General features: G+C 48.6%; 1 long non-coding RNA gene and 1 other non-coding gene across 2 annotated transcripts in view; both read right to left on the bottom strand.

The window, feature by feature from the left end:
• The window catches only part of LOC133229799 (uncharacterized), a 58,655-nt gene that overhangs the window by 26,654 nt on the left and 4,376 nt on the right, over positions 1 to 27,625 (bottom strand). The window lies entirely within an intron of this gene.
• TRNAE-UUC (transfer RNA glutamic acid (anticodon UUC)) lies at positions 10,278 to 10,349 on the bottom strand. Its single transcript has one exon. It is a non-coding gene; the product is annotated as a tRNA-Glu (tRNA).

The raw sequence follows: 27,625 nt of genomic DNA, 5'->3' as shown, positions 1-27,625 counted from the left end.
GCCTGTGTATCACGCATAAATTGTGTCTTTGGGGACTTCCCTGGCCCTGATTCTGGGAAAGACTGAAAGCAGGAAGAGAAGGGGATGACAGACGATGAGATGGTTGGAGGATATCACCAACTCAATGAACATGAAAGTGAAAAAGTGAAAGTGAAATTTGCTCAGTCGTGTCTGATTCTTTGTGACCCAGGCCAGACCACTGGAGTGGGTAGCCTTTCCCTCCTCCAGGGGATCTTCCCAACCCAGGGAGCGAAGCCGGGTCTCCTGCATTGCGGGCGGATTCTTTACCAGCTGAGCCACAGGGGAAGCCCAAGAACACGGGCGTGGGCAGCCTCTCCCTTCTCCAGCGGATCTTCCTGACCCAGGACATGAGTTTGGACTGCAGGAGATAGTGAAGCACAGGCGAGCCTGGCGTGCTGCAGCCCAAGAGGTGGCAAAGAGTCAGACTCAATAGAGCAACTGAACAACTGGCAGTCCGGTGGTTAGGACTCTGGGCTTCCAGCGCAGGGGGTGAGGGTTCAATTCCTGGTCGGGGAACTAAGACCTCATATACCATGCAGTGCAGCCAAAAAAAAGAGAAATAAATTTAAAAATTGTGTCTCTGGAGAACAGCTTTATAGAAGGAGAAAACTGAGGCAAGAGACAGACAAGCCCCAGGCTGAGCAGCTGGAGTCTGTCGCCTGTGGACAGACTGCACGATGAAGAGGAGCCTGCCCAGAAGAGAGACTGCATACTTCTCCTTCTCAAGGTCAAGGAGAGCTTCCTGACTACAGAGCTCCTTGGAGGTCAGAAAAGGAATGTTAACCTACCCATAGGCCTCGTCACCGGAATCCATCTTGGCTGAGAGATGACCACACACATGGGGAGGGAACCTAAGATTAAGCCAAATACAGACTCAGAACCAGGCAAAGCAAGATGACTGGCCAGAGGAAACCCAGAAGAAATGCCCCATAAACGTGATTCTCTTGCAGGGAAACGGAAAAGAGGAATGAGGTTTTCTTTCCTGAGAACAAAGAAGGCTGAGTGCCGAGGAATTGATGCTTTTGAATCGTGGTGCTGGAGAAGACTCTTGCGAGTCCCTTGGACTGCAAGGAGATCCAACCAGTCCATCCTAAAGGAGATCAGTCCTGAATACGCATTGGAAGGACTGATGCTGAAGCTCAAGCTTCAATACTTTGGCCACCTGATGGGAAAAGCCCCTGATGCTGGGAAAGATTGAAGGCAGGAGGAGGAAGGGGCGACAGAGGATGCCATGGTTGGATGCCATCACTGGCTCGATGGACATAAGCTTGAGTAAACCCTGGGAGATAGCAAAGGACAGGGAAGCCTGGCGTGCTGCAGTCCATGGGGTCCCAAAGAGTCCAAGACGACTGAGCGGCTGAACAACAACAACAGTGAGCAGGCCTGATTACTCCTGGTTTTCACTTGAACTGTTCCTAGTCGGTCGTCTGTAACTAACTTTGCCTTTCTGCCCCCTAATCCTGTGGGAGCCCCGTTTTGCACCTACAGTCCTCTGACTCTATGCTCATGACCTCCTGCATCTGGTGCTCACCTTTACAGTCTTGTCTTTGCAGGCCACCTCTTGGAGTTTTTCTCTTTCTGCTTTACAGAAAGAAGGGCTACGGATAACCAGACTCAACTACTGGGTTACCAATGCCAGCCTAAGACTGGTTTTGAAATAATGCAGAGAGGAAGAAGCCAAGACCCTGACTCCTTTGTTCTCTGTCCCTGAGTCCTGCCTGTGAGCCCTGGTCTTACATGAGCACCTAGACTCTTCACGGAATCAGGGCCACAGGTCTTGCAGCGTGAGCCTGCTGTGTTCCCCACTTCCATGGCCAGGAATTAAAGTCACCTGTCTGTTTCCTCCAAACTCTGTCTCTCTCTCTTTTTTTTTAATTCGGCTTCGGTGGCAGAGAAGGCCAAGATTTCGGCCACAAGGATTCTAACCACCAGGAGGGTGTGAGTCCTTCTCCGAGTCCACTCGTGAGTCTATCCACGCATACGGAGGTCTTTTTCCTCCTAATAAACACCTGAGTTGTTTCACTACTTTCCGTTTCTTTGCGGGAATTTTCATTTTCTGCAAAGCCATAGGGGCCAGGGCCTTGTCACTGACCACCAGTCGACTGGTTAGGATTCAGCTCTCACTGCCCGGGCCTGACTTCAGTTTCTGGCTGGGAATCAAAACGCTGCTTCAAGCCACTGCAGGCCAAGGCGGGCTCAAAACCAGTGTGTTTGGCCTCTGCAGGGCAGAAAGCACAGCTTTCTAACAGCTGGACAAGTGTCTGGGGCGTGACGATCGGCTCTTCTCACCGTTCACTAATTTACTCCTTCCTTCTCTCACTCGTTATACAAATATCGATTAGTATCTTTAAGGAGGAGGAGAAAAAGCTGGCTTAAAATTCAACATTAGAAAAACTAAGATTATGGCAACTGGTCTCATCACTTCATACAAATAAAAGGGGAAAAAGTGGAAGCAGTGACAGATTTTCTTTTCTTAGGCTCCAAAATCACTGCAGATGGTGACTGCAGCCATGAAATTAAAAGACACCTGCTCCGTGGAAGGAAAGCTATGACCAACTTAGACATTGAATTAAAAAGCAGAGACATCACTTTGCTGACAAAGGTCCATCTAGTCAAAGCTATGGTTTTTCCAGTGGTTGTGTACAGTTGGGAGAGCTGGACCATAAAGAAGGCTGAACGCTGAAGAACTGATGCTTTTGAATCATGGTGTTGGAGAAGACTCTTGAGAGTCCCTTGGACTGCAAGGAGATCCAACCAGTCCATCCTAAAGGAAATCAGTCCTGAGTGTTCATTGGAAGGACTGATGTTGAAGCTGAAACTCCAGTGCTTTGGCCACCTGATGCGAAGAACTGTCTCATTTGAAAAGACCCTGATGCTGGGAAAGATTGAAGGTGGGAGGAGAAGGGGACAACAGAGGATGAGATGGTTGGATGGCATCATCAACTCAATGGACAAGGGTTTGAACAAACTCAGGAGATAGTGAAAGACAGGGAAGCCTGGCGTGCTGCAGTCCATGGGGTTGCAAGGAGCTGGACGTGACTGAGCAACTGAACAACAACACAAGAGTCAAATTCATAAAAACAGAAATAGGATGACGACTCCCTGGGGCTGGCAGAGGGGAAACGGGGACAGTCTCAGCTGTGGAAGAGGAGGAGCCATGGAGGCGAAAGGCGGTGAAACGTTGCCGTGCAACGTGAGTGCACCGAAAACACGCTGAAAATAGTGGGGGGCAAATTTTACCTGTTGTGTACTGGACCACAATGAGGGTTCTCAGAAAGAGGGGGCAACTTGAATCCCAGCAATGATGGAGAAAAGACCAAAACAGTTTCATTTGCTTTAAAATGGGAGAGAAGAGGGAGGTGTGGAGGAGCTGTCGAGAAAAGAAAGAAAGAAACAGAACAAAACAAGGGTTACCAACATTTTCACAAAAGAAAAGGTTGTTGTTTTACAAACAAAAGTCCACAGTGGTTTACCCAGGGCGGGTGAACCTAAGAGGAACAGCCAGGAATTATCATCCTAAAAGCTGGCATGGTGTTTATCTCTGGAGGAGGGGTGGCGGTGGTGGTTTTTTCCTGGGGAGCCCTGGTTCCTTTATTACCTGGGAACTAGTGTGTTAAGCTGTACAAATGAGCTCGAGGCGCCTTTTTTTCCCCCCCTTGTATTTTATATCTCCCAGTGAGAAGCATTATGGAAACTTTTAAATATGTGTGAGCAATCCTTTGCTGTAAGAAAATATAATCCCATGACACTCAAGAGGGGAAAAAAAAAAAAAAAAGGTGAATATTTGTCTTGTTTAAAAGCTGGAAAGGGCTGCTTCGTGGCACCTTTCAAGGCTTGTGCCCTGCAGACAATCACGACTCAGGAACGGTGAGTCATTTTCCAAATTATATGAATAATGCAAGCCCGCGGAGATGGGCTCAGGTTGGAAATTTGCAAGTGAAAAGGGCTCTTAACAGTTCTGTAGAAATGTCTTTTTGTGCTGGGTTTCGAGACGTGACATTTATCGCTTAAATGTCAACCTCTTAGCCCGGAATGGAGCAGTTAAAACAGCCATTAGCGGGATGGAAAATTCGTGCCTCCTCTGCCGCCCAGGAAAGAGGCTGATGGAAGAGTGCACAGGGTTTTCAACGTCTGCTTTGTCAAATATTATATTTTTCTTCTCAGTGTACCGAATAAGCTCTCATTTATTTTTTAATTTGATTTTTATCTTATATTGGATTGTAGTTAATTTACAAAGGCGCCTTAGCTTCAGGTGCACAGCAAAGTGATCCAGTTATACATGCGTTCTGTGCTAAGGCCCTTCAGTCATGGCCCACTCTTTGCAACCCCATGGACCGTAGCCCACGGGGCTCCTCTGACCATGGAGATTCTCCAGGCAAGAATCCTGGAGTGGGTTGCCATTCCCTTCTCCAGGGGATCTTCCCGATTCAAGGATCGAGCCCTCGTCTCTTATGTCTCCTGCATTGGCAGGTGGGTTCTTTACCAGCAGCACCACCTGGGCAGCCTATATATATATTCTTTTTCAGATTGTTTTCCCATATAAGTCATTACAGACTATTGAATAAGTTCCGTGTGCCACCCAGTAGGTCCTTGTTGGTTATCTATTTTATATATAATAGTGTGTTTATGTTCATTGGAAACTCCTAATTTATCTCTCCTCAACCTTCTGCCTCTGGTAACCGTAAATTTGTTTTCAAAGTCTGTGAGTCTGTTTCTCTTTTGTAAATAAATTCATTTGTATCATTTTTTTAGATTCCACATATAAGTGATACCATATGGTATTTGTCTTTGTCTGACTTCACTTAGTATGATCGTCTCCAAGTCCATCCATGTGGCTCAAATGGCATTATTTGGTTCCTTTTCATGGCTGAGTAATATTCCACTATATATACACACACACCCCATATCTTCTTTATCCATTCATAAATAGACATTTAGGTTGCTTCTATCTCATTTTTTAAAGTTTTTAAAATTTATTTTTGAAAACAGTTCAGAATCAAGGTGATATGGGTCATATCTTTGTTATTATTAACTGTATGGAGATGAGCTCTAAGCAGGAAGCAATGATCCAGACACATTCAGGAATTTCTGAGATCACCCAGGCGGAGGCTGTCAAATGCACAGAGAGTGGGGGTGGGGGTGGGGTCTGCACTGTCCAGGTACATGGGGACTGGATGCCTCACGCTAGCATTTGTCTTCACAGCCCTAGACCGTCCCCAACAAGTTATTCACGTCAGCAGAATTTGTAATAAGAGAATGGACACACTCTAATGACCACTCACACTTCAGCATATTAGCTATGGAATACTATACAGCCATGAAAAAGGACGAAGCACCTCTCTGTGCAACTGTTATGGCCCAATCATTAAGATACATAACTGCAAAAAAAAAAAAAGTAAAACACAAAACTTGACTGAGCATCAAGCCTTGTGTCAATGTGGGAAAAATGAAAAGAGAAAACATACTTGTTCTGCATACGTGGTATCTCTGTGCAAGTGAAAGTGCTAGTTGCTCAATCATGCCCAACTCTCTGCGACCCCGTGGACTGTAGCCTGCCAGGCTCTTCTGTCCATGGGATTCTCCAGGCCAGAATACTAGAGTGGGCTGCCATTTCTTTCTCCAGGAGACCTTCCCGACCCAGGGATCGAACTCAAGTCTCCTGCATTACAGGCGGATTCTTTACCAGCTGAGCCTGTAGGGAAGCCCAGAATCTGTGGGCATACAGCAAAAATCTGATTACCTTGGTTGCCTCACAAGAGGAGAATTCAGTAGTTGGTGGATGGAGGATGTGAGGGAATTTTGCAATAATTATCCTTCTACATCATTTGCGCTATCCATTTTGCGAATGTATTTAATGAAGACTTGAACTCAGATAACTTAAATTCCCGTTTTGTTTTGTTTTTCTTAAGGATTTTATTTTTTCCAATTCTAGATCCTTTGTAATTCCATACAAAATTTATTGATTTATTTGTAGCTGAAGTATAGGGGACTTGGGTTCGAGCCGTGGGTGGGGAAGATCTCCTGGAGAAGGAAATGGCAACCCACTCCAGTATTCTTGCCTGGGAAATCCCAAGGACAGAGGAGCCTGGTGAGCTACAGTCCATGGGGTCCAAAGAGTCAGACATAACTTAGTGACTAAGCAACAACAACAAATAGTTGCTTTACAATGTTGTGTTAGTTTCAGGTGTATAGCCAAGTGATTCAGATTTACATATAAATGCCTTTGTGTGTGCATATATAAATGTATATATATTTTCAGATCTTTTCCCATTATAGCTATTGTAGTATACAGAATATGTCAATAGTTCCCTGTGCTATATGGTAGGTACTTTGGTGTTTTTTTTTAATCTATTTTCTATATGGTAGTGTATATCTATTAATCTCAAGCTCTTACTTTATTCCTCCCTCCCATAATTTCAGATAAACTTTAGAATCAATGTGTTGATCCTAAAAAAAAAAAAAAAAAAAAAAAATGGCACTGGGATTGTTAGACCAACCTTGAGGAAACGTCATCCTAACGTTGCCGAGAGTTCTAGATCTTTTGCTTAGTTTGTTTCATTTTTTCTAGTGCATGCTCAGTGCTCTCATTTCATTTAGTTCGTTTTCCAATTTCTTCATCTTTCTTTCTTTTTGATGCTCTTTCTCTAGCCTTTATCAAGCATAGTAGAAAAGCTTTTGTATACATATTACATAAGTAGCATGTATAATATATATATCTTAGAAAACTTATACATTTTTGCCTAACTAAAAAAATTTATGACATTTTGACCCCACTTGTTTGACTTAGTATGAACAGAGTAATAGATTTCAAATTAAAAAAAAAAAAACAGATATGCAACAAGCAACAAAGATTTACTGTATAGCACAGGGAACTATCGTCAGTATCTTGTAATACCCTATAATGGAAAAAAATCTGAAAAATGATATACGTGTATATGCATAACTGAATCACCTTGCCGTGCACCTGAAACTTTGTAAGTCAACTATGCTTCAGTAAAATATGTATATTCTGAAATTTACAAAAAGAGTTCTAATATCTGAGCCTCATGTATCTCTTCATTTATTTGGGTCTTATTTAACCTCAGGGTCGGACATGACTGAAGTGACTTAGCAGCAGCAGCAGCAATGTTTTGTAATCTCTTAGACCATCTTCTCTATCTTCTGTGAGACTTACACTAGCCATTGCATATTTTTGGATCTTAACATGCTCCTTACTTTAAAATTTTCATCTTCCAACTGTTCCTTGATCGCCTTCTAAATCCTATTTACCTTTTCCTCATGGCTTAAAACTTTAATTTTTATCCTGTGCATTCATCTTTTTCTTTCTCTCTGGCCTCTGCGACAACAGTTTGGAAAGTCTCAGCACACATCACAGAAACCTTAGCCTCTCGCCCACCTCGCAAGATGGAGCTTTCAGCTAACATGCAAATAGCTGTCTCCCGTTAGGCTCGCTCCTTGAATGATTCATTTTGCAGAGAGCACAAAAGCACTCATCAGACAGAACAAAAAGAAATCTGTCTCCCGCCCTCACTGCTTCTTCCCCCTCTCCCTTCCCTGGGTGGCGGCAGCTTCCAGAACACCAGCTTCTCCCGTGTTACCAGCGCTGAGCTTCACATCCACATTTCTTAGGGCATTATGCATACGTAACTGTGCACAATTACAGCTTCACGTGTGGCTACGAGTACGTTTATCTGTACACCATACAACATGACAGTATAGACTCTCTCTACACATGTCCTCCGTGCGACAGCCCGTGGTTCCCTGTCGGGACTAAGCGCTTCTCTGCTTGCTTTGGTGTGCGGTAGAATCCTGGCCGGTGTGCAGACACCCGGGATTGATTTCTCCACCCACGGCCCGGCGGGCTGTTTCAGTTCTTTTTCCCTGCTCCCGAAAAGCCACAGAAAAGCAACGTGTCTGTATTGTATTTGGCGGAGGTTCAGGTTCGCCTGCAGGATATAGTCTATAAGTCAGTTTGTTGGGCCAAAGGACACGTGCATATTTGAGATAACCTTTGACACATCCTATATTCACTCAAAACATGTATGCCGAGCACAGCAAAAATCTGGCGTCTTTCGGGTCCTGGGAACTCAGAGGTGAATCAGATAGGCAAGCGTTTCAGGACTCGGGGGTTGGGGGGCCCGATTCTGTCCCCAGGTCACTGACAATAAACCAGCGAGCAAAGGAACAAACCAGATGAGTTCAGTCACTGATGACTGCGACAAAAAAACAACAGAATACGGCAAAAGGAACCGGAGCGGGGAGGCGCGGAAGGCTGCTTGAGACGGAGACCTTGCTTCCCAGGGTGTTCTGCATTTTGAACCAGCCCTGGATGCGGGTGGTCTCCAGGAAAACGACTGAAAATAATCTTTTTTTCCCCCCCTTCAAATTTTTATGGGAGTATAGTTGATTTACAATGCTGTGTTCCTGTCTTCTGTACAGCAAAATGAATCAATTATACATAAACATAAATCCACTCTTTTTAAGATTCTTTTCCCATAAAGGTCATTACAGAGGAGAGTTTCCTGTGCTGTACAGTAGCTCCTTATTAGTTATCTATTCTATTTATAGAGTGTGTATATGTCAATGCCAAACTCCTAGTTTATTCTGTCCCCCCCCCCCCCCACCCGCCACCCCGAAATAACCACCACTTTCCGCTTTGGTAATCATAAGTTTGTTTTCTGCATCTGTGACTCTGTTTATGTTCTCTAAGTAGATTCACTTGTACCATTAAAAAATTTCACACATAAGCAATATCACGTATTTGTCTTTCTCTGTTTGACTACCTTCACTCGGTGTGACAATCTCTAGGTCCATCTGTGTTTGAAAACAGTCTTTCAAATATTTGGTTGCTCCTCTGCCATGATGAAAGATTTTTCCGTTTCCCCTTGTTTGTTTCACAGACACACAGATCAATGTTATTTGACTCAAAAAGCAAACAGCGTGTGTGAGTTCATTTTGCGATGAAAATTAAGGGCAAGAATTAAAAGGGGATGAGATGGCTATCTACAGGTACGGATCATTAGGGTAAAGACGGAAGGAAAGCCCCAATTTCAGGACAGGGACGGCCTCGAGAGACAAAATACTCCATAGAACAACCAAGATGTAAGATCAATTCCGCAAACCAGGGAAGAAGATCAATAGCTTTCTGAACCCAGAGGCGGCAAGAACCTGGCAGGTTGTACACTGATTGATTTAAAGCTCAAACTTGCGCAAAAACTGTGGAAAGTTCGGGGCAGGGGGTCAGGGTGGAGGGAAGTTATTTTTAACAGAAAAACATCACGCTGAGGTTACGACACAGCTGAAGCAAGATTCCCACTGTCCCTCAAAGGTGTTTATCTCCTAAGGGGATCGATTCCATCAGAGGCAAACTGCGGGTAGAGAAAACCGTGTGTTTCTGAGTCATCCAGTGACGCCGCTGTCCTTAGCTGAACACGCCAGGCGAGGGCAGAGTTTCCAGGAGGGCGAGCAGGCGGGCATGGTGTAAAGGCGGCTCGGTTCACGGGAGAGGGCACCTGGAAGCCGAGGGCAGACGGGCACCTGAGGCTAATGGGGGTTGCCATGGAGACAGAGCGCCTCCGCTGCTGACATACTGTCAACAAGTTAGGGATGCTCTGAGCTGATAAAACGCCCCAAATAAGATGAGACTTTGGCGGGAGTGGGGTTGAAATTCCTCCCGAGTGGAGGCCACACCAGGTGTATATACAAGGGACCTGGGCCCAAGCTGTGACATTAAAAACTCCCCAAATTCATGATGAAGGCCGGTCGGGCGCCCAGTCCGTGTGTATGTATGCAACTTGCCATTTAATGAATAGCAAAAGGAGATGGGTCTCTCAGAAACAACACAATATGCTCATTATTCAAGAGATGCCCTTTTCAAAATGGTGCCGGAAAAAAAAGGTGTTCGAGTCCATTAAGATTGTTTTGCTGATTGTTTCCACGGAGACCACCGGCTGTAATTATTCCCGGATTTTTGAAAGGCTGAGAATCTGGTCTTTCATTTTCTAATGTAATGGCTTTGAGTCCCCGATGGAGATGGCAATGCCTGGCACATAATTAGTGATCCATAAATGCCCTCCACTCTCATTTCCGGAAAAAATATCCCCGAGTTAAATGAAAAGTATAAAACAATGGGGGAGGGGAGAGTCTAATTTTTCGTACCTTGACATTTCATGTAGAAATATATATACACACAGTAATAATATTAGGTTTTCTTTCTCCTTTTTTTTGGCCATGCAGCAGGGCTTCTGGGACCTTTGTTCCCCGACCAGGGATTGAACCTGAGCCTCAGCAGTGAAAGTGCTGAGTCTTAACCACTAGGCCACCAGGGATGTCCTTCTGTTTCACTTCCTTTTTAAATATTTTATTTAAAGTATCTTTAAATATTCGAATACAATATATTTTATTTAAAATATCTTTATGAAAAAAATTTTTTTTTCTTGATGTGGCCCATTCTTAAAGTCTTTATTGAGTTTGTTACAACATTGCTTCTGTTTTATGTTTTGGTTTTTTTGGCCATGAGGCATGTGGGATCTTAGGTCCCCAGCCGGGGATCCAACCCACACCCCCTGCATTGGAAGGTGAAGCCTTGGCCATCAGACCACCAGGGAAGTCTCTGTTTTCTTCTCTCACAAGAACTAGGCATTCGAGTCAAGAAGGTAAAGCAAATGAAGTTTCAAGATGTATTCCTAACCTCCTACCTCTCACAAAACATTGCCTCCTCCAAGTTCCCCTGAAGAGGAAATTCTGTGGCCCTCACTGCCCACAAGAGAGCATGTCCTCTTTGCCCCACAAACTTCAGATCACCCAGGGCTGTGGGCTGGGTCCTGTCACCACTGGGTGGCCCTCGAGAGACTCGTCACCCCCTTTGTTTATGGCGGGTTCCTCTCTGCCCTGGCCCTGCCGGGTACTCACATTTTCAAACTAACTGTGGCATATTCATGAATTGACATCTTTATGCTGATGGTTTGGGGTCATGTTTAACAAGGTCTCTTGCACTCTGATTATAAAGACACCTTGTGTTCCTGGGGGGGAAACATGGGAGGAATCTCATTTTTCTTACTTTGCAACTTCATGTAGAAATACACATGCGTACGTATAGCAGTCCATGGGGGTCTCGACTTGGTGACTGAACACGACATATAGTAGTAACACTGCTTGTTTTCTCTTGGGGTGGCGGTGGCGGTGAGTGCATTAGTGTTCCATTGTTGTGTTGCAATAACCACAAGCTTAGTGGCTGAAAAATGACCATTTCTGTGGGTCAGGAATGCAGGCGTGGCTGAGCTGGGCCCTCTGCTCAGTCTCAGCAGGACGTGATCCAGGTGACAGCAGGGCTGTTTCCCACTGGAGGCTCCGACGGGGGGCGGACGTGATTCCAAGCTCACTCAGGGGGTCGGCAGAACCTGTCTCCTTGGGACTACAGGACTGAGGATGGTTTCCCTGGTGGCTCAGACAGCAAAGCGTCTGCCCACAGTGTGGGAGACCCGGGTTCGATCCCTGGGTGGGGAAAATCCCCTGGAGAAGGGAATGGCAACCCACTGCAGTATTTTTGCCTGGAGAATCCCATGGACAGAGGAGCCTGGCGGGCTACAGTCCGTGGGGTCGCAGAGAGTCAGACACGACTGAGCGACTAACACTTTCATTTCCACAGGACGGAGGGCCAGCTTCTCACTGGCTGTTGACTGGGGGCCACCCGTGGCTCCTTGGCCATTTGAGTTCTGCCGATATGGCCAGTGTATGAGAAACGGAGAGAAACCAGAGCCAGTCTGCCGGCAGGACAGAAGCTTAGGGGATGAGACACAATCATGGAAGTCAGAGCCAAGTCCCGAGTCCCAGTGACACTCACTGGGGAGGGTGTGCACACCAGGAGGCGGGGACCCTGCGGGTTCCTATAACCAGTTTAGGAAAGGAAGCTAGGGCCCTCTCTCCCACTAAACACTGTTGTCCACACACACAGCACCTAGGTCTAGGGACCAGGGGCTTCATCCAGTGCGGAACGGGAAAGAAGACTCAGAGGGAAGAAATATTCTGACCCCAGCCCACGGGGCCCAAGGGGATGAAGCTCGAATGTCACGTTGCCCAACAGTCCATGCATGCTAAATACTGAAACAGACAACTGGAAAATAAGCCCTAAACAGACATCTCTCCAAAGAAGACATGCAGATGACCAACAGGCACGTGAAAAATGCTCAGTGCCAGTAATTACTCTGTGTGCATGTGTGTGCAAAGATGATTCAGTCGTATCCGACTCTCTGCGACCCCATGGACTGTAGCCCACGAGGGTCTTCTGTCCATGGGATTCTCTAGGCCAGAACACTGCAGTGGGTGGCCATGCCCCCTCCAGGGGATCTTCCCGACCCAGGGATTGAACCTTCACCTCTTTCGTCTCCTGACTGGCAGGCAGGCTCTTCACCACTAGTGCCCCCTGGGAAGCCCTGCTAGTTGCTGCTGCTGCTGCTAAGTCGATTCAGTCGTGTCCGACTCTGTGCGACCCCATAGACGGTGGCCCACCAGGCTCCCCCGTCCCTGGGATTCTCCAGGCAAGAACACTGGAGTGGGTTGCCATTTCCTTCTCCAATTCATGAAAGGGAAAAGTGAAAGGGAAGTTGCTCAGTCATGTCCAACTCTTAGTGACCCCATGGACTGCAGCCTACCAGACTCCTCCATCCATGGGATTTTCCAGGCAAGAGTACTGGACTGGGGTGCCATTGCCTTCTCTGTGCTAGTTGCTAGGGAAATGCAAATCAAAACTACAATGAGGTATCACCTCACACCAGTCAGAAGGGCCATCACCAAAAAGTCTACAAATAAACAATGCTGGGGAGGGTGTAGAGAAAAGGGAACCCTCTTACACTGTTGGTGGGAATGGAAATTGGTGCAGTCAGTATGGAGAACAGTGTGGATGTTCCTTAAAAAGCTAAAACTGGAGCTACCGTATGACACTGCAATCCCACTCCCGGGTATACATCTGGACAAAATTATAAATCGGGAGTACACATGCGGCCCTGTGTGCACAGCAGCAGTATTCACGCAGTCAAGACAAGGAAGCACATAAGTGTCCACTGGCAGAGGAATGGATAAAGAAGATGTGGTGCATGTATACAATGGAATATTACTCAGCCATGAAAAAGAATAAAATAATGCCACGTGCAGCAACGTGGATGGGCCCGGAGATGATCACACTTAAGTGCAGTTAAGTCAGACAGAGAAAGACAAATACCATTCGATATCACTTACATATGTAATCTAAACAATGACACGAATAAACTTATCTACAAAGTGGAAACAGACTCACAGGCACAGAAAACAAACCTGTGGTTACCAAAGGGGAAAGGGACTGCGGGGAGAGGAATAAACTAGGAGTTTGGGATTAATATATACACACCACTAGATTGAGGGCAGGAGGACAAGGGGGCATCAGAGGATGAGACGGTTGGATGGCATCACTGACTCCATGGACGTGAGTTTGAGCAAACCCTGGGAGACAGGGAAGAACAGGGAAGCCTGGCATTCCATAGTCCATGGGGTCGAAAAGAGTCAGACACAACTGAACAACAATATATAAAATAGATAACCAACAGGACCTGCTGTATAGAATAGGAAACTGTATTCAACATATTGTCCTAACCTGTAATAGAAAAAAATGTGAAAAAAAAATATATGTGTGTGTGTGTGTGTGTCTCTAACTGAATCACTTTGCTATTCACCTGAAACTGACCCAACATTGAGAATCAACAATACTTCAATTGAAAAGGGGGAAAAAAAAAAAGTCCCATCACCAGGCAAAAGCTGAACCTGACCACTCAGCATGGAATCTCCCCTAGCCTGAGGGGCAAGGCCCAGGGAGGAAGAGGCTTCCTGGGGCCCACCCGACTTGGCCAGGCCTGTCTGTCTTCAGGCCGTGCAGACACTGAGGCCACAGGTATCTGCCGAGTGTGTCCCTAGATGCGGGAGGAGACGGGGCAACAGAGGACAAGATGGTTGGATGGTATCACCGACTCAATGGACATGAGTTTGAGTAAGCTCTGAGAGTTGGTGATGGACAGGGAGGCCTGGCATGCTGCGGTCCATGGGGTCGCAAAGAGTCAGACATGAATGAGCAACTGAACTGAACTGGATTGTCCCTAGATGCTCTCGATGGCTGGTGTGTCCTGACTTCCCGGGGTGGGCCACCTCTCTCCTCCCTTCATGGTGGTCAACGCAGCAGATGCAGGCTCGAGGTGGGTCTCCAAGGGCCGCCTCCCCCCGCTCCCTGCACCCCCAGGCACAGCCAGCTCTCCTGCGGTCACATCTCACATTTCGAGGCCGGGATGCAAAGCTGTGTCCTGTGGAAGGACAGTCCTCGCCAGAGCATGGGTTTGCTCAAGTGGGGCACACGGACGCCTGGAAGTGTCCAGGGCGCTCAGGATGTGGTCCAGTCTCCCTCAACGCCTCGGACGCCTGGAGGCGATAGCACGCCATCCTCCTGCTGTGACAAGTGAAGTCTCCAGACTCTGCCCGGGGCCCCTGGGGAAAAACATCCCCCCGCCCCACCCCTCGGCTGGGAACCGGGTGACTGTACATGAAAGGGGCAGTGACGCACATTTCACTTTTACTGGCTTCTAATCTCATCCTGATAAGAGAGGAGGGTCCCTGCCCTCAGGGGCTCGGGCGCCAAGGCTGAGCTCTGCGGGGGCCGCAGGGAAACGGTCGGCAGGGACACGGGGTGGGGAGGGCTGGTCCAGGAGGGAACGCTCTGAAAAGAATGCTCAGAAGAATGTACGGGAACGTACCACTGAATCACTGCGCTGTACCCCCGAAACCAACGCACCACAGTAAACCAGCTATGCTCCCGTCAAACAGAAGACAACAGACGTGTTTTGGTGTTGGGTTCTCCGAGCTTCAACCCAGCGGTGGGCTCGTGTGACCCCCAGCAGAGACGGGAAACAGACCTAACTGTCCTTTGTCGTCCCTGAAGCTCCTTGTGTGCTGAGTTGCTTCGGTCATGCCCAACTCTCTTCGACCCCATGCACTGTAGACCGCAGGCCCCTCTGTCCGTGGGCTTCTCCAGGCAAGACTCCTGGAGTGGGTTGCCGTGCCCTCCTCCAGGGCTCTTCCCGGCCCAGGGGTGGAACCTGCGTCTCTTCTGTCTCCTGCGCTGGCAGGCCGGCTCTTGACCACTAGCCACCTGGGAAGTCCATTTGAACCCCCTTAGGGCTCCCTTTTTAGTTTCAGGTCTCCTACACCCCTAGGGTCTTTTCCCCAGCCCTGTGGTTTTGCTTTTTCAAGAATGTTGTGTAAATAGGATCAGACAGCGGGCAGCCCCGAGTCTGGCTCCTTCCACTCACCATAACGCCCTGGAAATGGTTCCAATTGTTGACTTATCCCAACAGTCTGCTCCTTTCTACCGCCAAGTAGTATTCCCCCGTGTCGATGCCCTAGAGTTTATTGACTCCTCGGACTGTTGAAAGGGCGTTTGTATTATTTCCAGTTTGGAACTATTACAAATAGGGCTGCTGTGAATATTCACGTAGAGGTTTAAACATTTTTATAAAATCAATAACTGATGAGAACCCACTGTACAGCACAGGGAACTCTAATCAGTCCTCTGTGGTGACCCAGATGGGAAGGAAACTAAAAAACAGGAGTTATTTGTATATGTAGAGCTAATTCGTGGGCTTCCTTGGTGGCTCAAATGGTAAAGAATCCTCCTGCAATGCAGGAGACCAGGGTTCCGTCCCTGGGTCAGGAAGATCTCCTGGAGAAGGGCCTGACAACCCACTCCAGTATCCTTGCCTGGAGAAGCCCATGGACAGAGGAGACTGGTTGGCTGCAGTCCATGCGGCCGCAGAGAGTCGGACACGACTGAGCGACTGAGCACACACACATACAGCTGTTTCACTTTGCCGTACAGCAGAAACTAACGCCACACTGTAAATCAACTCTACTCCAGTAAAAGTTAATTAAACGTAAAAAAGTTGTTACGAGTAAACATTTATCTTAAATATCTATTATTATTTCATAATATAAATATTAAAAATGCTGTTGTTTCAGTATCTATTCAATATCTGTCTAAGACTACGAATGACGTAGTCTACGCTGTTTTCTAACGTTACACATTTTCCTATTGTTGTAAAATATGACACAGCAGACAATCTGAACCACTTCTGCGTGCACAGGCAGAGCATCAGTACACTCAGCACGTTGAGTGGCCTGCGCTGTGACCCAGTGTCCAATTCTCCTTCGTCCCACCCGGAAGCTGAGCCTCCCGTTCCCCTACCCCTCCTCCTGGTAGCCACCATTCCACGTTTCGTCCCTACAAGTCCACCAGTTCTGGAGACCCTACGAGAGCAGAGTCCTGTGTGCCCGGCTCCAGCCAGTCAGCCAGTGCTGGGCGCTCAGTCGTGTCTGGCCCTCCGTGACCCTGTGGACTGCAGCCCCCAGGCTCCTCCGTCCGTGGGATTCTCCAGGCGGGAACACTGGAGCGGGCTGCCGTGCCCTCCTCCAGGGGGTCTTCCCCACCCGGGGGTGGAGCCGCCTCTGCAGCCCACTGCATGGATGGGCCCTGTTTTGTTTATGCCTGCATGTGCTGCTGGACTCTTGGGTTTTCCCACCTTCAGGTACTGTGGAAAATGCTGCTCTGAATGTGGATGAACACACACGCAGGAGCGCGACTGCTGGATACAATGGTGGATCTATGTTTAACGTTCTGAGGAATCACCGAAGCATTTTCCACAGAGCCCGCAGCATGGTACATTCTTTGCAGCAGTAAGTGAGGGTTCCAGTTCCTCTTCATTCTTATCAACATTTGACATTTTTCTTTCAAAACTAAAAAAACAAAACATGCCCTCCCCAGTGGGCACGAACTGGTATCTCAGAGCAGTTTGATTTGCATGCTCCGTTTTTCAGGTTAATGCCTGTTTCCAATTTTTCATTAGGGTCAACACCTAGTCACATACGAACGTGAGTTGGACTCTAAAGAAGGCTGAGCATGGAAGAATTGATGCTTTTGAACTGTGATGTTGGAGAAGACTCTTGAGAGTCCCTTGGACTGCAAGGAGATCCAACCAGTCCATCCTAAAGGACATCAGTCCTGAGTGTTCATTGGAAGGACTGATGCTGAAGCTGAAGCTCCAATACTTGGGCCACCTGATGTGAAGAGCTGACTCATTGGAAAAGACCCTGATGTTGGGAAAGATTGAGGGCAGGAGGAGAAGGGGACGACAGAGGATGAGATGGCTGGATGGCATCACCGACTCGATGCACATGAATTTGTGCAAACTTGGAGACATGGTGAAGGACAGAGGAGCCTGGTGTGCTGCGGTCCACAGAGTCTCAAGGAGTCGGACACGACTTATCGGCTCAACAACAACAACCCAAACATGAGAAATAAGAGTGGTTGAGGGAGGAAGGGAGATAAGGGGGCATTTCCAACAGGGATCGCCGGGTTCCTGACAAGAAGTCACTGAGGAGTTAACACAAGGCTCGGGGTCCAGAGGAAAACGGGTCAGCAACCCAGCTTGGAATGTCCCCGGGAGTCATGCACTAAATGCCAGACTTGATGCAAAGCTCTCTGTTGTGTACATTTCCATCTAATTAAAGAAGCAGACATTTTTCTCAGAATCCACATGAAACATCCAGAGGTCAGGAGACTCCCACCGCTAAGTCACACACACGTCTCAAGTGCACGTCAACGTCTTGGAAGTTCATATCTTGTTCTGGATCTTGTTTCCCCCCCTTTTTCTTATTTTCTAGGCTGAAAGTAACTCAAGTATATTTTCTTATGTATGGGGGTCTTGACTGGGGTAACTGCCAAGGGCATGACACAGAGTCAGTGTTAAAAACCTGCATGTTCCGCTTATGCTCGTTGAGGGGAAAGATGGGGAGAAGGGGTGGTTAGGGAGTGCAGGATGGACACGCGCACACTGCTGTATTTAAAATGGAGAACCAACAAGGACCCACTGTAGAGCACAGGGAACTCTGCGTAGTGCTATGTGGCAGCCTGGATGGGAGGGGGGTTTGGGGGAGAACGGATACATGTATAACTATGGCTGAGTCCCTTTGCTGTCCACTTGAAACCATCACAACATTATTAATCAGCTATATCCCCATGCAAAATGAAAAACCTAACAAAAAGCTTTACATTCAATTTATCAGCAGCTCCTCAGGAGAGGTGATACCTAGGAGGTTACATTGTCTTAAATGCTTTTCTAACTCCTTATATTAAAATCAGAGCAGCACGAGGAGATAAAGGGGTTATATGTTCATACATATTGAAGATGTCACAATATGTAATCAGCTAAAAACAACTTATAGATGTTTTACTCTTGATTTTTATTTGCTGAAAGAAAGTATTAAAACAAAAAGGAAAAACATCCTCTGAAAATGATATTACCCTCGTGGTTCTTGCTCTCGTGCAAATATTTTAGTCATCATATCTTTATACAACTTTTTTTTAACTAAAAAGATTTTTTAAATAAAAATTTTGGATTGGGGTATAGCTGATTAACAACGGTGTTAATAGTTTCAGGTGGACAATGAAGGGAGTCAGTCATACATACACAAGCAAACTCCCCTCCATCCAGGCTGCCACGTAACCCTGAGCAGAGTTCCCTGCGCTTACAGTAGGTCCTTGTTGGTTGCTATTTTAAATACAGCCGTGTCTGCATGTCCATCCCAGACTCCCTGATGATCCCTTCCCCCCTGGCAACCATAAGTTCGTTCTCTTAAATCTGTGAGTCTCTTTCTGTTTTGTAAGTCCTTTGTGTCATTTCTTTTTGGAGTCTACATATGAGGGATGTCATAACTATCTCTCCTTCTCTTTCTGAGTTAACGTCTCTCAGTATTGACAATCTCTAGATCCATCCACGTTGCTGAAAATAGCATTATTTCATTCTTTTCAATGCCTAATGTTGCACTGTACTGTGTCCAACTTTTATTGTATATGATATTTCACACTTTATATAATTTACTATGTTGTCTCTTTAAAATTAGTATCCCTAAGATCTAATAAATACCCAAATCCATAGAAAAGCGGAATGTTCAAGTGAATTTTATAACATATCCCACTCAGCCTAGTTCAGGGCTCCTTAACCTCAGAGCGTTGCTCACTGGGGCCTGGATGACTGGGGGGCCATCCTGTGCATCACAGGCTGTTGGAAGCAGCCTGTCTTCCGCTTCTACCCACTAATCCCCTGTCCTCAAACTGTGATAAAATGCTGCCAGGCACCCTCTGGGGACAGACAACCACTCCCAGCTGAGAAACAGTGTCCAGAGCGATGTGAAGAATGTGTTTTTGTACAGTGTGATCTATCTCCTGCATATCTTTGAACATTTATGAGCCCGAGCACAGACGCAAACACGCACCACATCTGAAGGGCCGTGAGCCGAGTGATGGAGAATGTTGAGCGGCCGATAAACATCACCCTGACCTCCGGGGCGGAGGAGGCACAGGAGATGGAATTCCATCATGTGGCAAATGATGAAATCAACCCAGCCTGCATGATGGAACGCTAACAAAGACACGGGACCCCCATGATGGAACACTAACAAAGACCCGGGACCCTCAGTGCTCAAATGAGCCTCCCTGGGGACACTCCTGGATGTGCAGGAAGGGGAGGCGCCCCGAGGACCCCAAAGCCCAGTGCCTCTCTGCATTTGAGCATCGCAGCGACTTCCCTGGTGGTGCCAGGGCTGGGCCTCCCCGCTCCCAGTGCAGGGGGCCTGGGTTCCATCCCCGGTCAGGGAACTAGATCCCACATGCTGCCACTTAGACTGGGCGCAGCAAAATGAATGAAAATAGCTATTAATGTATATATCCATATATATAACATCACACTGTGAGCACGGCGCTTTCCTGAATTCTGCGAGCCCGTCTAGTGAGTAACAGAACTGGAGGGGTTGATGATAGGAATTGAGGAGTCCTGAATTTGCAGCCACTGGGTCAGCCTGGGATTCCCAGTTGGTCGGCCTGGGAACCCCCAGAATACTCGGCCAGTGTGTAAAGAGAGGGCAGCCGTGCCCCCCGCCTCTGCAGTGTGTGCGGACTCCTGGTGCTCAGCACAGCCCTGCATGGCTGCCCCCGGCTCCCCAGCCCGCAGGGGAACTGAGGGGCCCCGGCAACCCTACCCCTCCCTGGTCTCACAGAGGCCGAGACCTGCAAGGCTGGGCTCAGCCACAACCAAAACGAACGCCCTCCTCTCTCCGTCTCTGCGTTCACCCCTCAGTCCATGGCTCACCCATGCCTACGTCACTTTGCGGACTCCCACCCAGGAGGGCACGTCTCACTGCAGGTGGGGAGGGGGCGCTGGATAAACACATTTTCCTTCTTGCAACAGGTGCTTGTGTGAGCTCCTGAGGAACGCCCGCCTGTCTGTTCCAACAACCCAGGGGCCCCAGAGGCAGAGACCCTGTTCCTGGAGTAACTCAGGGCCCAGCATCGTGCGTGGCGCACGGAAGGTGCTCAGTCACATGCTTGTTTACGAGGGCCAGGAAATGCCTCTGCAAAGACGGCACTTTGACACGTGAATTGTCCCAAGCTCAGGGCATCTGAGTTCTTGGAATCCCTTATCTGCTCCAAAGCAGAGCCTCCAGTGTCATTAATCCCCTGCTGGGAGCAACTCCCTGTCCGGGTAGACGTGGAGTTGAAACCATTCCAGAGAGACGCCCAGACACCTCACCCACACCCTGCCTCCCACCCATTCCCCAAAGCAGGGGTCCATGTATCTTCCCAGAATCATCAGCTTTCCTACCAGAAAGCTCATGCCCTCCCGCACGAAGTTAGGTACACCCACTGATGCTCCCTTGCTTCAGTCGTGTCCGACTCTGCGACCCCATGGACTGTAGCCTGCCAGGCTCCTCTGTCCATGGGATTCTCCAGGCAAGAATACTGGAGTGGGTTGCCATTTCCTTCTCCAGGAGATTTTCCCCACCCAGGGATCGAACCCATGTCTCCTGCATCTCTTGCATCGGCAGGCGAGTTCTTTACCCCTGAGCAGTCTGGGAAGTACGTATATTTGTATGCATGTATCTATTCTCTTTGAAATTCTTTGCCCATTTAGGTTGCTACACACTATGGATGAGGAACTCTGATCGTTTCTCTTTGGTGGCAAGAACATTTACAATCCAGTCTCTTCTGGTCTCAGGAAGGCCGTTTTGATACCTGGCAAAAAGGTGGCAAACATGAGTTCATTTTTCCCTCACGGGGACACAGCAAACACAGGTTCCCAGGGGGCTGTGAAAGGAGTCACTTCCCGGCCCTCCGGGGGAGAGGAGCCGGGCAGGTCCGGCAGCATGGAGACCTTCGAGCACGGCGCTCATCTCCCCTTCTCGCCTCATTACTCCCGAAAACAGAGCGACATCATTTCCAAAAGCCCTCGAGGATTTCCCCAGTCGTGACTTTACATTCATCTCAGGAGGCCGTGCCTCTAGGTGACTTTAAACCCTGGACTGAGTACCACTGTGTACCGGATGGCATTTCTGAAACCAGAAGTCCACGTTTATTATTTTAAAAATACACACTTGGCAGCCGATGCCTGATGGAGGGTTTGCACCCCTTCCCCTCCCCCATCCTGTTCTCTGCCCCTCAGGGGGTTTAGCTCAAGGATTCAGGGTCTCGCTTTGGGTGACTGCAACTGGAAAATCTCCAGCAGGAGTTAGAAACCAGCCTCAGTTCCCTCCCCTTCAATCCCTTTCCTGCCCCCTCCCGGCTTGGGAACAGAAACAGCAGGGAGCTGCACCCCACCACACCCTGGGAGGTGTCAGCCCTTCGTTCTTTGATAAATGTTTTCAAAAGTGAAAAATTCTGACAACTTGTAACTTAGTTATAATATTAAATATTTTATATTAAGAGCCTTTAATAAAGCATTTAAAATTTTTGGGGAAAAAAGATGTAATATTTTTCAAGGTCAGAGGAGAAGACGGTTGGATGGCATCACAGACTCAATGGAGACAAGTTTGAGCAAACTCTGCGAGAGTGGAGGACACGGAGGCCTGGCATGCTGCAGCCCATGGGGCACAGAGAGTTGCACACGACGGAGCGAATGGACGACAACAACTGCAATCTCTTTCAAGTACACAAGACGATACTGTTCCAGCCAGCATGCTGTACCTTAGATCCCAGAACCTGCTCATCTTCTAGCTGGAGGGTTGCGCGCTCTGACGGGAGTCTCCCAGTTCCCGCTGAAGCCAGGAGTGACTGTCCATCACCAGGGATGAGCGTGGGGAGGAGGGCGAGAAACCTGAGCCAAAGGTGGCCACCCACGCAGGGTGGGAGTTCCTGACTGTGTGCTGAGTCACTCGGGCGTGCCCCACTCTCTGCGACCCCCTGGACTATACCCACCAGGCTCCTCTGTCCATGGGATTCTCCAGGCAAGAACACTGGAGGGGGTTGCCATATCCTCCTTCAGTGAATTTTCCAGACCCAGGGATTTAACCTAAGTCTCCTGCATTGCAGGCAGATTCTTTACCAACTAAGCCACCTGGGAAGCCCATAGGATGGACACATGTCATTGTACTAATCCATTTGTCCAAACCCACAGACGGCACACTCTCAAGAGTGAGCCCACAGCCTCACAGACCGGGGCTGCTTCAAGCACAACCGCAGTTAGGAGGTGGGCCTCTCCAGCTCTCTGACCACAGCGGTGGTTGCAGCAAGACCCACCACTTCCCTGGTCAGAGGGGTTCAACCTGGGGGGGTGGCGGTTGCTTGCTGCCTGGGGGCGGGGGCCTCAGGAGGTCACAGGGTCAAGGTCAGGCTCCACATCTGCTTTCCTTCAGGCAGCGGGAGATGCAGCCAGGCCAGCCCCCTGTCCCTGTTTCCTCCCTGACTCGTCTCGGAGTCCATGGCTCACCCTCCTCTCCGCCCCCCGTCCCCTCCCCCAGCCTCCACCTCCTCCTATCTGTCTATTCCTCCCTCCCCCAGTGCCTCCTGTCCCCTTGGCAGCAAATAGATATTTTAAACAGCAGCAGCCCCCTGTGACCATGAGGATTCCCGCAATTAAACACTCTCCCTGTGCACGGCCTCCATGGGTCCCGGCCATCTGGCCTTGGGGCTGACCCATCCGGCCAGGACTGGCTGCACAATTTACAGGGTGAAGTACAAAAGGAAAATGCAGGCCTCTTGGTGCAAAAAAGCCGGAAGAGGCTCTCTGCTTTCTTCCACAGTCTCACCCTCGACCACTCACAGGTCGAGCCTAACTGTTCAGTGTTAGGCTCCCTCGGGCTTGTGGCAGGGAGGTGGGGGGTCACCGGTGGGTGAGTGTGGACCCTCAGAGGCGCCGGGGCCCATCGGACATTAATCGTCCCCAGGCCTGTGCCCATCGCCCCCTCTCTGGGGGGCAGAGGGCAGCACGGCTCCTCGGGGGGAGGGAGGTTCTGAACTGCCCCAAACCTGCCCCAAGGCTTCTGCAGAAACTGCCTGCGGAGTCAGAGATCTGGGGTTGATCCCTGGGTCAGTAAGGTCCCCTGGAGAAGGAACTGGCAACCCACTCCAGTGCGTTTGCCTGAGAAATCCCATGCACAGATGAGCCTGGCAGGCTACAGTGCACGGGGCCACGCAGAGTCAGACGAGACTTGGTGAGGACGCCAAGTGGGACTAGGTGGGGGTGCACAGCTGGACCTCGCTTCCAAAACACCACTTCAGAGCTAATATTAAGGCCTGCACGATGCGTGAAATGTTTGCCCCTTGTTTAACGCCCCTGGATATGTCCCAGTGTCTCCTGGTTTACAATCTATGGGAACTTAACAGAATTCAGACCCTGCTATTGTGTGAAGATTGTGTAAAGCTTAATTAAGTTGAATTGGTTCATAGTGCTTTCCAGGTCTCTATATCCTTCTACTTCTGTGTATATTCATTCTGTTAATTTTTGAGAATTTGATATTGAAACTCCAACTAAAAATCTTCATCTATCTACGTAGAAAGATAATTGTAATATATAGTAGCACTCTATGTAACTTTGTGCTGTATTTTTCCAAGTCTCCTCTAAATGTGTTATCATACTTTCATAATTAAAAAAGAAAAAGAATTTCAGAATGGTGTCCTCAGAGCATTAACCCTCCAGCACAGGGACCCCTAAGGCGGGCCCGGTTGCGCGGTCTTCAGCCCCCTGCCCACCGGTCCCCAGACACCCTGGCCTCTGTCTGATCTTACAGAGGCGGGTGGTGGGGGGCTGCTGCTCTGCTCCGCACTGGCTGTTCCCTCTGCCTGGATCAGCCTCACCCGGGGGTCCTAAGGAGGCTGACTGGATCCCCCACTGTCGCGGAGCCCAGCCGCCTGGGCCCGACTCCCTGGGCGGGGGTCCGTCCTCAGCCACCCCGAGAGGTGGGTAAGAGCCCTTTGTCCCTGCCGCGCGGTGGAGGGCCTGTGAGGAGGTGATGCGCCCACAGCGCGGGGCGGCGGAGGGCGGTTAGTGCTCTTCCCCGGTGTCCAGGGGTGGACCCTGTCTCAATTCCTGGAGGAGAACTCATGAGGGAAAGGACCGGACGATTCCCACCACCCTCACGTCCACACACAGCAGACAGAAACTTGTCAGAAACGAGTCAAGGCGGAGGCTGGAATCCTCGGGTTTCTGGGGGCTCAGCCGTCGGCCTTCGAGACCTGCCTTGAGGGCCTACTGTGTGCCCAGTGGGGGTCTGGATCCCACGCACACAGACTGCCTGCAGAGGTTGAGGCATCCGGGGTCCCTGTGCCCTCTTCCCCCACTCCTCACTGCAGCTCTGGTTTCCATGGCAACAGCCTGAGCCCACCTGCGTCACTGCCGACGTGGGCCCCCCGCCCCGCCCCCCCACCCCACCCCCGCGCTGTGAGTGGAGGGAGGGGCGCGCATCAGCCTCTCCCTAGTCTGCACACTTTGCACACGTTGGAATGCGTCAGTGGTACCATCTTTGCAGAAAGAGAGGGGGGGAAAAAAAAACGGCTGCCAGAGCCTCCACCAGCTCTGAGAGAAATTACGAATCTTGAAGAAATTACACAGCAGTTGATGAGTTCATGCTTTCACCCTGCATTTATTTAGTATATAGTCACACTGCATGTGAACCGAGATAATGAGATACACGTACCCGTGTGTATTCATGGAGCTGCTGCCTGTTTTCTATGCTTTATTCTAGATCTAGGAAATGAAAGGGCAAGACAGAAGGCCCAGTGTGTGACCACCGGATGCCCATTCATTCCTTTCTTCACCTCCCCCAAACTGCGTGTTTACTCTGAAAATATTTCCTGAGATCGGTCAGCACCGAGTTAAATGTGGTGTATAAAGTAGAAATGTAGACAGATTCCCCTCTCCTGAATCTTTCATTTTATGGGAGAGCATCAGCCCATAAATCTAACCTAAATACCAGACGGTGGTAAGTTCTGTAAAACACAAGGGTGAGGAGATGGAGAGTGAAGGAGGGGGATCTTTGAGCTGATCAAGGAGGTCTTCCTGGAGGTGGAGGTATTTGAGCAGACGTGAATGAAGGGAGGGTACAAGCCTTCAAGTTGTTAGGGAAACAACCCCTCTGTGCATAGAGAAGGGCACCTGGAAACATCCGAGGTGGGGGTTAAGTTTGTCGTGCTTGAAGAAGAGCAGGGAGGCCAAGGCGTATGATAGAGTGAGTGAGAAAGAAGGTGGAAGGAGGTGGATTCAGATGGGGAGCTGTGAAGAATCACACAGTGCAATCTGGCTCACATTTAATGAATAAACACATAGGCAAATATATCATTAAGGTGTTCACATTTTTGTTTCTTTGAGATATATTTCCATTGTTGGATGGATAGATGATAGTTAGATGGATGGTATGATGGTTAGATGGATGGATGATGGTTAGGTGGATGGATGGATGGATGGATGATGGTTATGTGGATGGATGGATGATGGTTAGGTGGATGGCTGGCTGGCTGGATAATGGTTGGATGGATGGATGGATAGTTGGTACGATGGTTAGGTGGATGGATGGATGGATGATGGTTAGATGGATGGATGGATGGTTGGATGGATGGATGATGGTTAGGTGGATGGATAGATGATGGATGGATGATGGTTAGATGGATGGATGGATGATGGTTTAGGTGGTTGGATGGATGGATGGATGATGGTTAGGTGGATGGATGGATGATGGTTAGATGGATGGATGGATGATGGTCAGATGGATGGATGGATGGTTGGTATGATGCTTAGATGGATGGATGGATGGATGATGGTTTAGGTGGTTGGATGGATAGTTGGATGATGGTTAGATGGATGGATGGATGACGGTTAGATGGATGGATGATGGATGATGGTTAGATGGATGGATTGTTGGATGATGGTTAGATGAAAGGATGGTATGATGGTTAGGTGGATGGATGGATGATGGTTAGGTGGATGGATGGTTGGATGATGGTTAGATGGATGGGTGGATAGTTGGTATGATGGTTAGGTGGATGGATGATGGTAAGGTGGATGGACGGATGGTTGGTATGATGGTTAGACGGATGGATGGATGGATGATGGTTAGGTGGATGGATGGCTGAGTGGATATTTAAATGAATGAATGATTGAAGAGATGGATGGTTAGACTAATGGATGGATGGATGATCACTAGAATAATGCATAAATGAATGACTATATAGAATGATGGAAGGATTAATGGGTGGGTAGTGTAGGGACTATTGAGTCCTACACTCAATAGGATGGATGGGTAGACAGATGGATGGATATTTAGATAAATGAATGGTTGATTGGGTGGATGCCACAAGTAAAACAGACAACATTTCCCTTCTCCAAGGGCCAATTCTGAATTCTAGAAGTCGACATCACTCGCCTGTGAAGACCGTGGGCTTCTGCAGTGGCTCAGACAGCAAAGATCCAGAAAGAATGCAGAGAGGACTTCCCTGGTGTCCCAGTGGTTAAGAATCTGCCTGCTAATGCAGGGGACATGGTTTCAATCCCTGGTCCATGAAGACTCCACACGCCAGAGGCCAACTAAGCTCGTGTGCCACTACTGACCACACCCAGAGCCTGTGCTCCGCAACGAGAGAGGCCACCGCAGTGAGAAGCCTGGCACCCCAACCGGAGAGGAGCCCCTGATCCCCACAGCTAGAGACCATCCACATGCAGCTCAAAGACCCAGAGCAGCCAAAAATAAATAAAATTTTTTTAAAAAGAATTCAGAGGACTGAATAGCGTAGCATGAGTGCTACTGTGTTGCTTATTAAACCAAACATAACACATAATTTCTATGATTATTGAGTGGTTTCTACATTGGGAAATGTTGGGAACAGGGCCAGGCTGGCGGGAAAGTTTCCCTCAAGAGTCACCAAAAGCATTAATCCTCCTACAATAAATGGCCGAGCTAGAAACTCATCTTAGTCAAGTTGGTTATTGTGGTTAAAAATGAGGGGCTGGGGAGGACAGCCACCAGGGAAAACAGTATGGTCATGCCTCAGAAGATTAAAAACAGACTCACCATTTGATCTAGCAATTCCACTTCTGGGTATATCTGTTGTTCAGTCGCTCAGTTGTGTCCAGCTCTTTGCGACCCCATGGATTGCAGCACGCCAGGCTTCCCTGTCATCACTAACTCCTAGAGCTTGCTCAAACTCACGTCCATTGAGTCAGTGATGCCATCCAACCATCTCATCCTCTGTCGTCCCTTTCTCCTCCTGCCCTCA

This window comes from Bos javanicus, chromosome 18 (assembly GCF_032452875.1).
Source record: "Bos javanicus breed banteng chromosome 18, ARS-OSU_banteng_1.0, whole genome shotgun sequence".
NCBI lineage: Eukaryota > Metazoa > Chordata > Mammalia > Artiodactyla > Bovidae > Bos > Bos javanicus.
This window is presented reverse-complemented; position numbering and strand designations above follow the sequence as displayed.